This window comes from Lissotriton helveticus, chromosome 3_1, assembly GCF_964261635.1.
Source record: "Lissotriton helveticus chromosome 3_1, aLisHel1.1, whole genome shotgun sequence".
Taxonomy (NCBI): Eukaryota; Metazoa; Chordata; class Amphibia; order Caudata; family Salamandridae; genus Lissotriton; species Lissotriton helveticus.
In genome coordinates, this window is record NC_136061.1 from 2000377696 (window position 1) to 2000393200 (window position 15505).

Here is a 15505-nt window from a genome sequence, read left to right on the forward strand (position 1 = left end):
CTCTAGCTCTGTGTATAACAAGGGGGACTTGAAAATCTTGACAAACGATATGTTCTTAAATACTGGGTAAGAATATATTTGATTCTTCCCTTTCTTAGTTTTAATGTCCTATTCACTCTCTTCAGGAGTGGAATTGATGGTGAAGGACACACTTACTGCACATTGATTTACCCTTGAATTTGACACCGCAAACAATCAACAGCCAATCCCAGCAGCAGTGAAGAACCTCAAAAGGCGAGTGTTAGACCTGTCAGCCCTAGGGTGGTCTTTCCCTATTTTTTTCGCCCTTGCCTTATTTTTTTCCACCTACTTTTTGTTGGCCTTAGGTCTCTGGGCACCTTCTCATTGTTTCCCAATGTTAAGGTGCAGGTCCTCTCTTCCCCTAAGATGGCTGCCACTGACCCCTGCTACTGCAGCGTGGTCTTTTTAGGCGAACTCTAGTAGCCAGGAGCTGGCTGGAACCCTTAAACAATGTAGCAATACCAGCCTGCCAGCCTGCCAGCCTGCCCATAGCTAGAATGAGGGAAGCTCCTGGAACCTTCTAGAACAGGGGAGGGGACACTAACTGCCAACTGTCGCTTCATGAGGAAAGGGAGGAAAACTTTCCAGTCAGAGCAGAGTAGAGTAGTTGGGGCATCACTGACCTGGGGGACCCTTCGCAGGAGATTTAGGCGGTAGGGCCTCGTCAGGGACCTATGCCTCTGGGAGTGACAGGGCTTAGGTGCTGCTTTCCAAGTAGAGTGAGAAACCCTGGACTAGCCCACTGATCTGGCCCAGCGGGAGGGGTACCCAGGGACCACCTGAAGTGACCTACTGACAAGCCTCCAACTCAACTCCCCCCACCAAGCAACCAAGATTCTGCTGTAACAGAAGGGCGCCAGAGACCCCCCGCGCCAAGAATGAACTTCACCGCGACAGGACTGCTGGAGGTTCAACCAGGTATTGGGCCTTGCCCTCTCTGTGCCCTGAGCATCCACCTGGGCCCCTGCTTGTCCTGTATGAACTGCCTGAATTGACTGTGCTGCCTATCCAGCGCTCCCCTGCTGTGGCCCCTGTAGAGCACTGCACTGCCTAGACCGGCTGTGGTCCCTAGAACTGCTATGTGCAAGCTAGCGCTGTGATTGTGGCCCGGAGCGCGGCCTGCCAACTTTCCCCCACTGTGCCTGTGAGAAGTACCGAAGTGCTAGAGACCTTCATGCCCCTGAGCGCGCTGTGATCCTCGAGGTTCTGGAGGCCCTGAAGCGCTAGATTTACGAAGCGCTATATCTGCCCAGCGCTGCTCAACTCGACGCCCCAGCGCCGAGGCTTCCTAGCGCTTTGCCACCAACAAGCGCCGTCTGGGCACTCATCGCTGTCGCCCTGTCAGGCGCTGCCTTCACTCAGTTACCACAGCACCCCGGACTGTCTGCGGCGCCCGGCGGAGCGCTGACATTGCCGTCGTCTGCCCTGGCGGGCCCCCTTATGCCAGGAGAGGGCCGCCGTCTGGTTACCGCGGGCCGTGTCCGACATCGGAGGGAAGGCTGAGGAGAGGGCCGCTGCGCGCAATACAGTAGGCCCCGCGCTAGGCCTAGAAGTCATCTGACGGGGTGCCTGGCTGCGTCACTGGCGGTGCCCCGCCCTGCGGCAGTGTGATTGGCCGCCGGGCCTCGCCCCCTTCAAGCCAGGCCTCTGATTGGCCACACCACCCGAGAAGCTCTGCGACCGGCAGCTGCGGGCGTACCGCCTCCTTGCCTCCCACGATTGGGCTTGAAGAGAGCAAGAGATTCCCTGCCTGCTTGCTGCACACGCGGGGCCTCAGGAAGCCCGGATGCATCTCGTGACTGCCCCCCACAGTGCCCAACCATCGGAGAGCTCCCGAAGGAGCCCAAGCCCTCCTACTTCAGCTGTCCCGCCGCAAGGGCCCCGGAGGGCCGAAGACAAGAGGTAACCCTGAGGGGAGGAGGGCGGAAGGCCGGAGAAGGCCCCAAGTTCGCCCCTCCCCCGGGGAACATCGTGGTTGGGCCCTGTTGGCCTTAGATGACTCGGGGAAGGCCCCCTGTGAGTCGAAGGGAGGGGAAGAAGTCCCTCTGAGACTGACAGGCCTCGGAACTGGGCCACGATATTAGTTAACCCCGCCAGAGGTTCAATTGTATGCCATCTAGTGTAGGCCCTGGGGTTTTGGTGGCATAAGGAAGTGCTGCTGGCTGAATACTGGGGTATATGTGCCTTAATGAAATGCCCAGTTCTCTTGTCTGCTGAGCTGAGGCCTAATATTCACTGAGAAGTCTATGAGTACTAAATGAAATGGTTACTTACATGAAGAGATGGTTATTGAGGCTTGCTGCAATGGTATCTGAATGACTTTATAAAGAATTTCTTGCAGGTGCTGAGTAAGAGCAGAACTATTGCAAAGCCTATGGTTATCTAATATTTAATATTTATTCAGTAAAGTATGTATTGCCGAGTGATGAAACACATGTATTTTTAAGTTACTGTTACTGTGAATTTTTGATTTTCCTGATTCTAATCTTATATAAAAGCTTATTAATTTGAATCAAACGTAACTGGGGTGATCTAAGTCCTTGCGTGCTCTTATTGTCTCAGTGGGTGCGTGTGCTATGTAGTCACTTAACACCTGAGCTTTCGGGTGCCTACCTGCTCGTGCCAGGCTACCCCCGGGGAACTGGTGACCCCAGTTCCTACATTTGGTGCCGAGCGGTGGGATCCAGGACCTGTGACTATACAGCACCCTCCTGTGGGACAGAGTGCGCTGCAATTAGACTGGACACCTATCGTGCCTACAAGCTCGCTCAATTGACCCCCCCCCCACCGTCTAGCCTGTAGAGTGTGTAGAGACCTGTGTTGACCCAGTATTGTACCCACGTCCTAGCATATTTCCTTGATTTTATCTGGGTCCCCACCTGGCAAAATGGAGTTCCAGCTAGCCGATCTGGAGGAGTACACAGTGGTGCAGCTTAGGGAATTTTGTCAGGGGATGGGGGTGCCGGTTGGGCGGACAGCCGCAAAGGAAGAACTCCGTACCGCCTTGAGGGCATGGGTAAGGGCCCACCGAGAGGGGATGGGGAACAGGAGGGACAGGTCACACAAGGGGAGGCGGGCACTCCAGAAGACCCAGGCCTGCTCAACATTGATATGTCTGACAATGTGTTGCCAGGAAGACGTTCCGGGGCAGGAAGTAGTGTATCCAGGGGAAGTGCATCGTCGCAGGAGTATGAGGACAGGAGGGAGGAGAGGCGATTGAAGTGGAAGCTTGCCAAGCTAGAGCACGAGAGGAGAGAGAAAGGGAAGATAAGAAGTTTGCTTTGGAGGAAAAAAAGTTAGCTATGGAAGAGAGGAAGTTGGAGCACGAGCTCCAGCTTAAAGAAATGGAGCTGCGAGCATTGCAATTGGGTGCGCCAGGAAGTCCCAATGGTGGCAGCGTGCAAGGGGCTCAACAGGAGCCCAGATTTTGGTTACCCAAGGAGGTGATCGCGAGCTACACACAGGGGGATGACCTTGCTAGGTGGTTGGAGGCGTATGAAGTGGCCTTGACAGCCCGTGGGGTGCCCGAGAAACACTGGGGAGGTGGCCTGTATCGTTATATACCTCCCAATGTCAGGGACACCCTCCTGTACTTGGATAAGGAAGACCAGTTCAGGTATTCCCCCATGAAGGAGGCGCTCATTAAAAAGTTCGGCCTCAACCCTGAAAGGTATCGCCAAAAGTTCCGTGGCAGCCATAAGCTGTCCACGCAGAACTGGGTGGATTTTTTTGACTATGCCCGTAAGGCTCTGGATGGTTGGGTGCGTGGCAGCGAGGTGCATGATTATGAGGGCCTGTACAATCTTTTTTTGAGAGAGCACCTCTTGGATAAGTGTTTTCCGGAGCTGCGCCAACATCTGATGGACCGCAAGCTGACTGATTCCCGTGAGCTTGCGGAGGAGGCGGATACTTGGGTTAGCACCCGGGTGTCACACAAGGGCCCCAGGGGAGATGGCTCAAAAGGCGGACAGGGCGTCCCCCAGAAGAAAGAGGGGGGAGATAAAAAGAAGGAGTTCTCACGAGGCCCACAAACTAGACCGTTTGAGACAGGAGTAGGTACCCCACCTCAGTTCAGTTCCCCGAAGCCTACTTACCCTGACAAGAGGCAGCAGCCAAAAGTTGTCCGGTGCTATGAATGCGGGGAGGTTGGACACTACAAGGGAGATGCCCAGTGTCTCAAACGCCCCCTAGCCCCCACAGGTTGCAAGAGTCCCGGGGTGGCTAGTGTAGTGCTTGGGATGGAGCTGCCCCTAGATAGGGAAGGGGAGTGGACAGGCCTGACCCTGGTTTCACTTGGGGATAGAGAGATGGTCCCAGTGACGCCCTTACCATCGAATACTGCTAAGTACCAGCAGAGGGTGAAGGTCAATGGGGAGGAGGTGGACGCTCTGAGGGACACAGGTGCCAGCATGACCACCGTAGTGAGGCGGCTGGTGTCCCCAGAGCAGGTAGTACCTGATGTGTTCCATCCGGCCGTGTTGGCTGACGGCAGTCTGAGCTACTATCCCGTGGCTCAGGTTCCCTTTGAGTGGGGAGGAGTGAAAGGCCCGTTGAGAGTTGCGATAAGCCCTGCCTTGCCTGTGGACTGTCTGCTAGGTAATGACCTGGAACATACCGCCTAGAAGGAAGTGGAGTTTAAGGCCCACACTGAGATGCTGGGGTTACCAGGGTGGACTTGCGTAGTCACGCAGTCCATGGCTGCCCGGCAAGAAACTCAGCCCGGGTTGGAGCCTGAGACAAAGGCCCAACCCAATGCTGGTCCTGAGAATGGAGTGGAGAACACACCCCGTGTGATGGATGGGGAGCCTGTGGAGGTACCCCCGGAGTCCGTGGAGGTGGATATTGTTCCCGTGGGGGACTTGCCGACCCTTGCCGAGTAGCATGTGGAAGGAGGGCCTACCCGGGAGGAATTCTGTTGGGCGCAAAAGGAGTGCCCCACGCTTGAAGGCATGCAGCGACAGGCCGAAGCCCAAGTGATTCATCAGGAGACCGGCAGTTTTCACGTGTACTGGGAGAATGGCCTCCTTTACAGTGAGCCTAAGGTTCCGGTGCATGGATCCTCGAGGGCCTTAGTGTTCCCCCAATGCTACCGGGCCTTCCTATTGGAACTGGCGCATGAAATAACTTTGGCTGGACACCTGGACAAGGACAAGACCTTTGCAAGGCTAGTCCCACATTTTTATTGGCCCAGGAGGAGAGTTGCCTCTGACACCTACTGCAAGACCTGCAAGACTTGCCAGGCAAGTGGCAAGACGGGGACCAAAGTGAAGGCCCCTTTGGAACCGCTCCCGGTGGTCGGAACCCCTTTTGAGCGGGTCGGAATCAACATCGTTGGGCCGTTGGACCCTCCGACCTCTGCGGGACACCGGTTCATCTTGGTGTTAGTGGACCACGCCACTCGGTACCCGGAGGCTATTCCTCTGAGGACCGTCACTGCACCTGTGGTGGCGCGGGCCCTGATGGGGATATTTACCCGAGTGGGATTCCCCAAGGTCGTGGTGTCGGACAGGGGCACAAACTTCATGTCGGCCTACATGCAGGCCATGTGGAAGGAGTGCGGAGTGACCTATCGGTTCTTCACTCTTTACCACCCCCAGACTAACGGGCTCGTAGAGCGCTTCAATAAGACCTTGAAGGGGATGATCCGGAGCCTGCCTGAGGACTTGAGGCGGAAATGGGACATCCTCCTCCCTTGCCTGCTGATTTCGTACCACGAGGTGCCACAGAAGGGTTCAGCCCCTTCGAACTGCTCTATGGCCATCCCGTTAGGGGGCCCCTCAGCTTTGTCAAGGAGGGGTGGGAGAAGACTTTCGAAAAAAGCTTCCCCGTGATGTCGTCAGCTACATGCTGGCGTTCCGCAGCCAGATGGCCAAGCTATGGAAGGAAGCCTCAGACAACTTGGAGGCTAGCCAAGCCATCATGAAGGAGTGGTATGACCGCAACACCCGGACAGTGGAGTTTGACGCAGGACAGAAAGTGTGGGTCATGGAGCCTGGAGAGCTTAGTGCCCTCCCGGACCGGTGGACTGGTCCGTACGAGATTGTGGAGCGTCGAGGCCAGACCACCTATGTCGTTGACTTGAAGACCCCCCGTCAGCCCCATCGGGTGCTCCACGTCAACCGCCTGAAGCCTCACCATGAGCGATCAGAGCTTGCTCTCCTCATGGTGATGGATGGGAGCGAGGAGGAGGAGAGTGAGCCTCTTCCTGACCTTCTGGCGGCCCATGAGAAGGATGGTTCAGTGGAGGGAGTTGTCCTCTCCCCATCCTTGACCCCAGAGCAACAGAGGGAGTGCCGCCAGGTATTGGCGCAGCACGCCTCGTTGTTCTCCCTCACGCCTGGAATTACACATCTGTGTACCCATGATGTGGACACAGGGGACAGTCCGCCTGTAAAAACCAAGTCTTACCGGCTGTCCGATAAAGTGAAGAACAGCATCCAGGGTGAGGTGGCCAAAATGCTGGAGCTCGGGGTGATTGAACCTTCCAGCAGCCCGTGGGCTAGACCGGTTGTGTTGGTACCAAAGCGGCCCTACCGGGCACCACACCAGAACTTCGGTTCTCTGTGGACTGTCGGGGATTGAACTCTGTCACCAAGACAGATGCTCACCCGATCCCACAGGCAGATGAGCTGATTGACCGGCTGGGAGCAGCCAAGTACCTCAGTACCATCGACCTAACATCAGGGTACCGGCAGACTGCCATGGCCGATGGCGCGAAGGAGAAGACAGCGTTCTCCACCCCCGAGGGCCACTTCCAATTCAGAGTGATGCCCTTCGGGCTCAAGAATGCTCCGGCCACTTTCCAGCGGTTGGTGAACCAGGTGCTGTCTGGCCTGGAGTCCTTCTCAGCGGTGTACCTGGATGACATAGCTGTCTTCAGTAGCACCTGGGAGGACCATCTGTAGCACCTCCAGGAAGTGTTACAGGATTTACAACGTGCTGGCCTCACCATCAAGGCTAGCAAGTGCCAGATTAGACAGGAATCTGTCGTGTACCTGGGACACCTGGTGGGCGGGGGTAAGGTGCAACCCCTCCAGGCCAAAATTGAGACCATCATGGCCTGGGAGCCCCACAAGACCCAAACTGAGGTCCGAGCCTTCCTCGGCCTCACTGGATACTACTGCAGGTTCATCAAGGGATATGGCACCATCGTAGCCCCCTTGACCGAGTTGACATCCAAAAAGCAGCCACGCAAGGTGATCTGGACGGCTGCTCACAGTGGTGTCAGGTTTTAGATGTTACTCGATGACTTCTGATGACAATCCATACCAGACAGAGTCAAGCACTGTAATGGTAGAGGAATTACTTTGAGAGAGAAAAAGAGATAAACAGCATGCCCAGGTCTTCTTTAGCACAGCTCTTTCAGGTGTTTCTTCTATGGTTGCAGTGCAAATGTGCACTGAGACTCTCAGGTGGTAGAATTACCCCCTAGTTAGAGAAGGTGCATGCAGCATTTTAGTGTTAATGAGACCACATACGATATGCATAATAAACATATAACAAGCACGTATACTCATCGGCTTTGGAAAGGCGAGCTACAGTAAATCTAAGCCAAGTGTAAGCGAAAGAAAGAGTTTGAGGCTTGTTTAGGCATGGGAAGGGAAATGGGAAAATACTACACAATGACGAATCCAAAGCAAGGGTAACATAACAGGCAAGGAGGTCAAGGAATCATAAAGGAAAAACACAGTAGTACGCCAAAGCCAAATCAGAATCCGAAGAGCAAAGAAAGAGAAGCAGGCAAGAGTTCAGAATACCAAAGAACCATAAAGGAGAAAAATTCCAGAGATGGGGGACAGGAACGGTGACCGAACTAGCTGCTGTTGTGACTCAGAATTCCCAGCCTTACCCAGGCTGGTTCGCTACCCACAGTGCCCCAATCACCAAAGGCCAGTCTACCACAACCTTAAAAAGATACATTTCACAGGAGTTCTTATGGCCATCCTCAAACCTCAGATGAACTGATGTGTAGCTACGGAGGAGGGGGGCATCTTACGCCATGGCGGTGAGGAGAGCTGCAGAGGTCCTTGATCTGGAGCTACCCTCAGTGTAGGTCAAGACTAATCTCTTGACCTCTGTACTTCAGCCTGGGGCTTCCTCATACAAACTCCTTTTGCCTTTTAATGAAGCACTGACAGGTGTCCTTCTAGGCACGTTGCCTACGCCAAGCACAGGGGCTCCTGTGAACAGGACAATAACACGCTGCCATCGCCCTGCACTGGGGGATCCAAGTTTCCTCAACCAAAACCCCAGCCCTGAAAGCACCCCTGAGAGCCTGGTGACCATGGCGCGTTGCCTTCTACTCCTCCGGATAGGGAATCCAAGAGGCTTGGGAAGAAGATGTTTTCTTCCACCAACCTGGCATTGCAGTCTGTGAATACTGCATACTTATTGGGCCACTTCTCTCACACCTCTGGGAAACGGTTGCGCTAGTGTTGCCACAGGTCCCGAAGGATGCCTGGGCTGTGCTCTCCCAGGCAGTGAAAGATGTGACAGATGCAGCAAAGTTCACCATTAGGTGTAGCTTAGATACGACTGTCTTGCTGGGTAGAGCGGTTTAGTCAACGGTGACCTTGTGGCACCATTCCTGGCTGAGAACATCTGGCTTGTTGGATGATGTCCAGGCTAACCTCTTGGACATGTCCTTTGACGGGACTCGTCTTTTTGGTAAGGAAACGTACTCGACTTTGGAGTACTTCAAAGAATCTCGTGCTATAGCCAGATACTTGGGCCTCTCATCTACACCTCATGGACAGTCTAGCTTTCACCCCATGTGTGGCTATGCAAGGGGTTATCAGCCATGTCAGCCATATCCCAGCCACTGTGAAGCGCAGACTCCCCAAGTTGTGCATAGACATGGACGCAGTTCATTTCGACCTTGTGGGAATGATAGCCAGAGCTTACATGCCACCCAGCAGCTGCAGCCTCCAAGCATTCCAAGTTTGGTTCAGCAAGACTACGTCACTCTAGATGGAGGGAGAATTCAACACTATCTCCTACACTTGAGGGCCATAACATCGGATAATTGGGTCTTGCAAATCATTCAGTATGGCTATTCTCTTCTCTTTCTTTCTTTTCCTCCTCCTTTTTCGCCAACTCAAGAACAGCCAGCGGAGGATCATCTAGTTTTATTCCAAGAGGAAGTTTCAGCTCTCTTGGCCAAGGGAAGTATAGAAAAGGTTCTAATTTCAGAAGTAGGCTGTGGTTGTTACTCCTGTTACTTTTTGATACCGAAAAAGAACAAAGGTCTACAGCCCATTCTGGACCTTTGGCCTGTCAATCTCTTCCTCACAAAGGTGAAATTCAAGATGCTCACGCTGGCCTAGACCAAGCAGACTGGATGGTAGCGTTGGACTTGCAGGATGCATTTTTTCACATCCCCAATTTGCCTGCCCACAGATGTTACCTGTGGTTCAAGGTAGGCTCAAAGCACTTTCAATTCACTGTGCTACCATTTGGCCTTACCAGTGCCCCTTAGGTATTCACCAAGGTAATGGCGGTGGTTGCAGTTAATCTGCGCAGATCAGGGGTGCAGTCTTCTTCTATCTTGACGACTGGCTGTTGAAGGTGTCTTCACCCCAGGTTGTCATCTCCCAACTCCAGACTACAGCAGACCTCCTGCATTCGCTGGGGTTCACTATAAATGTGCCGAAATCACACCTGGCTCCTTCACAGATGCTCCATTACATCGGAGATGTTCTAGACATAGTGCTTATCCTCCCGAGCAGGATATTCAGGTTATAATACCGATGTTTCAGCCTCTAACCTGGATTTCGATGAGAATGACTCTGAAGCTGCTGAGACTCACAGCTTCCTGCATCATGTTGCTAAATCACACCAGATCGCGTATGCGGCTCTGCAGTGGGACCTGAAGTTCCGATAGGCGCTGCATCAGGAGAATCTCTCCGATGCGCTCTAGATCTTGGAGAGAACTTCAAAGGACCTGCAGTGGGGGTTGATGAACCACCATTGGGTCAGAGGCAAACACCTCTCCCTTCACCAACCAGATGTCACAGTAGTGACAGATGTGTCACTCCTGGGATGGGGCAGCCATCTGGGAGAGGTGGAAATCAGAAGACACTGGTCTCCGGCAGTTGGGCTCCACATCAGTTTGTTGGAGCTTCAGGCCGTCCGGATAGCATTGAAAGCCTCTTACCTCTGTCAAGCGAAAGTAAGTGCAGTTATTCACGGACAATACCACTGCCATGTGGTACTTCAACAAGACCCTTTGTCAAGAGGCCCTGCATCTTTGGACATGGCTGGAACAGCAGGCCATAACCCTGATGTTCAACAAATGGCAGGTTCTCTAAACACCAGGGCAGACAAACTCAGACATCGATGCCTAGCAGATCACGAATGGCGTCTCCAGTTGGAGGTGGTGCAAGGTCTCTTTCAGCAGTGGGGGGAGCCTTGTTTAGATCTGTTTGCTTCCTAAGAGGATAGGCAATGTCAGCAGTTTTGCTTACTGGAGTTTCCAATGCGGCTATTGCTCGGCTACGCTTTTCATCACTAGTGGAGCTCAGGCCTCCTGTACGCCTTTCCGCCCATAACCCTTCTGCCCAAAGTTCTCAAGAAAATCAAGAGCGATCAGGCCCAAGTCATTTTTGTGGCTCCGAACTGGGCACGGAGAGTCTGGTATCCAGAACTTCTTTGAATGAACATCCATCCTCCCATCAGGCTGCCCCTTCAGGTAGATCTTCTGTTGCAGCAACAGGAGTGGGTCCTCCACCAACTCTCCACCTCCTTGAGTGGAGATTGAGCTGCAACAGTCAATAGCTTTTGATCTTCCTCCCAAAGTATTTGTAATTTTATTTTGGTGGCCAGGCGGCCCTCCACTAAGTCAGTATATGCCTGCCGTTGGCAAAAATGTCTAAAATATTGTACAGAAAGGTCTATTGACCCTCTTTCTGCTTCTCTATCTAATATTCTTCTTTTTAATCGTACACTTTCCCAGCAGGGCTCCACTTTGGGTACTCTCAAGGAACATCTTTCTGCTCTGTCCGCTTTCTTGCAGCTGCTGGTCCAACCCTCCTTGTTCAAATCCCCTATTGTAAATAGGTTTCTAAAAAGTCTTGTACATATGTTTCCATCTACGCTCTTTATCATGCCATTGTGGGATCTCAACTTGGTTCTCACGTATATCATGTGTGCTCCCTTTGAGCCTTTACACAATTTTCCCCTCCAGCTGCTTACCATCAAGACAGCCTTTCTAGTGTAGATAACACCTGCCCGGAGGGTGAGTGAATTGCAGGCTTTTTCATCCAAATCTCCCTATCTGATTACATTCTTGAATTAGATGGAGCTTCGCACCTGTTCCTCATTCCTTCCAAAGGTGGTTACCCCATTCCATATGCTACCTTGACGGCACAAAAGAGTTCTGGGTGGACAAGCAACTCTGTGGGTTACGTGGAAGCTAAAAAAGGTCAGGCAGTACAAAAACTAACCATTTCATGCTGGGCCATTATCTGCATACCCCTGAGGGCTTACAAGCTCATTCCACCAGAGGGAAGGCTGCATCCACAGCTTTGGCTCGTGGTGTTCCAGTTCTGGATATCTTCCAGGCACCAACGTGGGAATCTTTGCACACGTTTGCCAAGCACTATTGTCTGGACAGTCAGGTCCATAGGGACAGGCATTTCGCCTGTTCAGTCCTGCAGGACTTTTTAGTCTAATAAATCTGTCCGCAGCCCACTGACAGGATGGCATGGCTTGGGTATCTATTTAAAGGTAAGGAATCTGTAGCTAAAAGTCTCTCTTAGATGAACAAGTTACTTACCTTCGGTAACGCATTATCTGGTAGAGGCAATTTCTAGCTGCTGATTCCTTACAGACCCAACCATGCCTCCCGGCTTTGTGGACTCATTTTATAGGACCATTGGTGCTTTTTTTTCATAGCCCTAGTTGTGACACATACGTCAGTTCATTTCATGGCTGTGCTCTTCTGGCGTGTAAAAAGTGAAAAGGAACTGATGTCCTTGTGCCTGGGTGGTGCCTACATAACTGACTACGACGTCACAACCGATGCAAACGTCTTCTGTGACGTCACGTGGAGCCGAATAAGCCATCTGACAGCGCGCAGGGGTACTGCTCACCCAAATGTTTCTGGATCCAGTCTGCAGCTAGATATTGTCTCTGCCAAATAATGCATAACCGAAGGTAAGCAACTTGTTCGTTTGCAATATTTAAGTTTAGCCATAATGTTTTAAGATATTTTCCCAAACTCTACAACTGTCTCATGAGTTGTCTTTTCCAAACCTTCAAACAATGTGTCAAATGGTAGTTCCACACTTGCAACAATATCTCAAATAAGATTCCACACTCGTTAACATGCAGTCGCGGCTACTCGAGGGAGTGCTGCGGGGCAGGGAAAGGGCAGGGTGGGAGGTAGTAAACTCCGGCATACGGCCGAACGGAGTTAAGTAAATAAATAAAACAAATTCCATTGCGCGCGCTGCACTGCCATTTGGCGTTGCAGTGCGCGATGTAATTCGTTTTATTTCTTTCTTTCTTTATTTAACTCCGTTTGGCTGTATGCCGGAGTTTACTACCCTCCACCCTGACCCTCCCCCGCCCCGCCCCACTGCCCCGCATCACTCTCTCAAGGAGCCACGACTGTTAACATGTTTCTTGGTGCTTCCTATTTAAAAGCGATTCCGATTTTTGGGCTAAGTCTCTGTGCTTTAGAAAAAAGCTTGATTTTATAATGTGTGTGTAATTGCTTGCGTTTGCTTTTGCCTGTTGTGGCTTAGGAAAACGTTGTCTTTATATTTCTCCTTTCTTTTGCAGGTACCTCCTGGGTTTGGTGTAGAGGATTCAAAAGGTCTTCAGGACTAGTTAGTTACTGACTGTGACCACAAGGACCGCACTAGACCACTAGAACGATATTCAGGTAAGCTGGCAGTGAATCGGTGGGTTCTCCATTCAGATCTGACAGCCAAACAGGGTATGGCTGCAAAGGCATGCTTTAAACCCCTTTTCGATCGAAGATGGCCGCCTAGACTTTGCACGAATGTTCTAGAATCTTCTAGAATGTGTATGAGGCTGCAGCCCACAAGAGCTCAATGGGATCTTCTAGAAGCTTCCAGATTGTGCACGAGGCTGCAAATGCAGTTTAGTTGTCATTGCTGGACAGAAATAAAGGGTTTATGCATTTAACTTTGTTTTAAGGCTGCAATCTATTCCCGAAACTGGGAACGCAGTGCCTTCTACATACCTACATTTTGCTGTTCCAGCCATTTGCGGTACAAACTCACCTGAACTGGCTGTGCAACACAAGGGGCCCGATTCACAGAACTAACTTAAGACAAAATCCTAAACTTACTACCATTTTGGAATTCACAGAAGGCACTTACTCCTTTCGGTAATCACAGAAGGCCCTTACTCATTTCGTGTTCACAGAAGTTAGGAGTCCTAACTTTAGGACCCCTAAATGCCTTTTGTGAATACCGAAAGTCTTAAACTTAGGATTTTTTCTCAGTTTAGGAGTAGTAACATTAAGAGTCCTAACATTACTACTCCTAAACTGAGAAAAATCCTAACTTTAAGACTTTCAGTATTCACTGAAGGCATTTCGGAGTCTTAAAGTTAGGAGTCCTAACTGTAAAACTCCTAAACCGAGAAAAATCCTAACTTTAAGACTTTCGGTATTCACAGAAGGCATTTAGGAGTCCTAAAGTTAGGACTCCTAACTTTTGTGAATACCAAAATGAGTAAGTGCCTTCTGTGAATACCAAAATGAGTAAGTGCCTTCTGTGAATACCAAAATGGTAGTAAGGTTAGAATTTTATCTTAAGTTACTTCTGTGAATCGGGCCCTTAACATTTACGAGAGGTGGATCTTTTCTGCAGGCTCATGACAAGGAGGGAGGTCCTCGGTGAGCATACACAAATCTGCTATATAGTAACTGCTGCTCCAGGTTCTTATAAAATGTATTTTCATTGACACTTAACCTGTATTATAGGCTGTTGATGACCCTTTATGGTACTTAATTCTCATTTATTATTGTATGCATCCTGTACACTAAAATCCTCTCTACCTCTCTAATTGAAGACCAGTGTTGTTCTGTAAATAATCTGCTTGGTTATCCTATTAGTCAAGACATGGTTGACCTCTGCCTGGTGCTCTCATCCTTTTCATCTGTACAGCACTCTAAACCGGGTCCGGTAGAGTCTGCACTGTGTACAGCAACAAATAAACCTAACTTATTCTTAGATTTATAGTCTTGGTTATCTTCCATTCAAGCAATTGGCGCCAATAACAATATAACAGAAAGGGCCAGCACTTATAAGAGGATAGCCTAACAACACAGAGCAGGCAAAAAACAACCTAGTTCTTTGTTGGCACATGGTGCATGGTGCACATGGTTGCTTGCTGCTAAGTAGTCTTTGATCATAGGTGACACGCTCAGTCTTTTCTGACTTTTTAAAAATGAGTAAAATGTTGCTGTCAAGGAATCCAAGATTGACTTATGATGTGAGACCTAGTACAGAGCTCTCAGGGCATTAAGGGGTTACAGGGTTTCAACTGTAATAATTGGGTGTGCAAACTACTGGAGTCCTGGGGCCTCTTTACTATTGGAGAAAAAACGGAATAGTTAAAACACCCCTTTAGTCCTTGAGTCGCTGAAAAGTGAGGAAGAGCAGTCCACAACCTATTTGGGAACATGTTATGGTCCTTAAGTCGCTGAAAAGTGAGGAAGAGCAGTCCACAACCTACTTGGGAACATGGTATGGTCCTTGAGTCGCTGAAAAGTGAGGAAGAGCAGTCCACAACCTAATTGGGAACATGTTATGGACTAGATGTGCTGCACTCAGCGGACACAGTAATGTCGCCTAATAACTCTACCAATTCAGTGAGTGCTTTACTTTTAAAAAGAAAAGTAGTTTCATGAACATGAAGCAAAATAGTTATCATACACAAATGAAATTGATTGCACAATCTTATCCCTAGCCAGAGCTCCGCATTGAAATATCCATGGTGAAAACCATTGTACAGTCACTGCCAGTATGTTCTATAGTGTGCATGTTCTTTCAAACTCTTAGTGAGTCTTTGTGTGACTTGCCTGGGAGGACTCCTGGTGGTCTGCCGCACTGGGACCCCCCACCATACCCCCACGGACCACGCATGCAACCTCTGCATCATACTGGACTCCTCGCTCACAATGAACCGCCAGATCAACTCCATATTCTCCTCATGCTTCCACACTCTATGCCTGCTTCAGAAGACCTCCTGAGGGATCCTCACCAAAGCACGAAAGATAGTCACCCATGCACTGTTCACCAGCAGGCTCGACTATGGCAACGAACTCTACCTGGCACCACCCAGAAACTCCTCAAGAAACCACAGAACTTTCAAAACGCCGCAGCAAGACTGGTCCTTAACATCCCCCACCGAAGCCACATCACCGAACACCTTTGCGAACTGCACTGGCTCCCAGTCAACAAAAGAATCACCTTCAAGCTCCTCACTCATGCCTACAAAGCCC

General features: G+C 50.7%; 1 long non-coding RNA gene across 1 annotated transcript in view; it reads left to right on the plus strand.

Annotated features, from left to right (window-relative positions):
- The window catches only part of LOC144824067 (uncharacterized), a 736106-nt gene that overhangs the window by 482957 nt on the left and 237644 nt on the right, over positions 1-15505 (plus strand). Inside the window, exon 2 of the long non-coding RNA XR_013608881.1 lies at positions 12808-12910. This is a non-coding gene — a long non-coding RNA (uncharacterized LOC144824067). The remainder of the gene's footprint in view (positions 1-12807; positions 12911-15505) is intronic.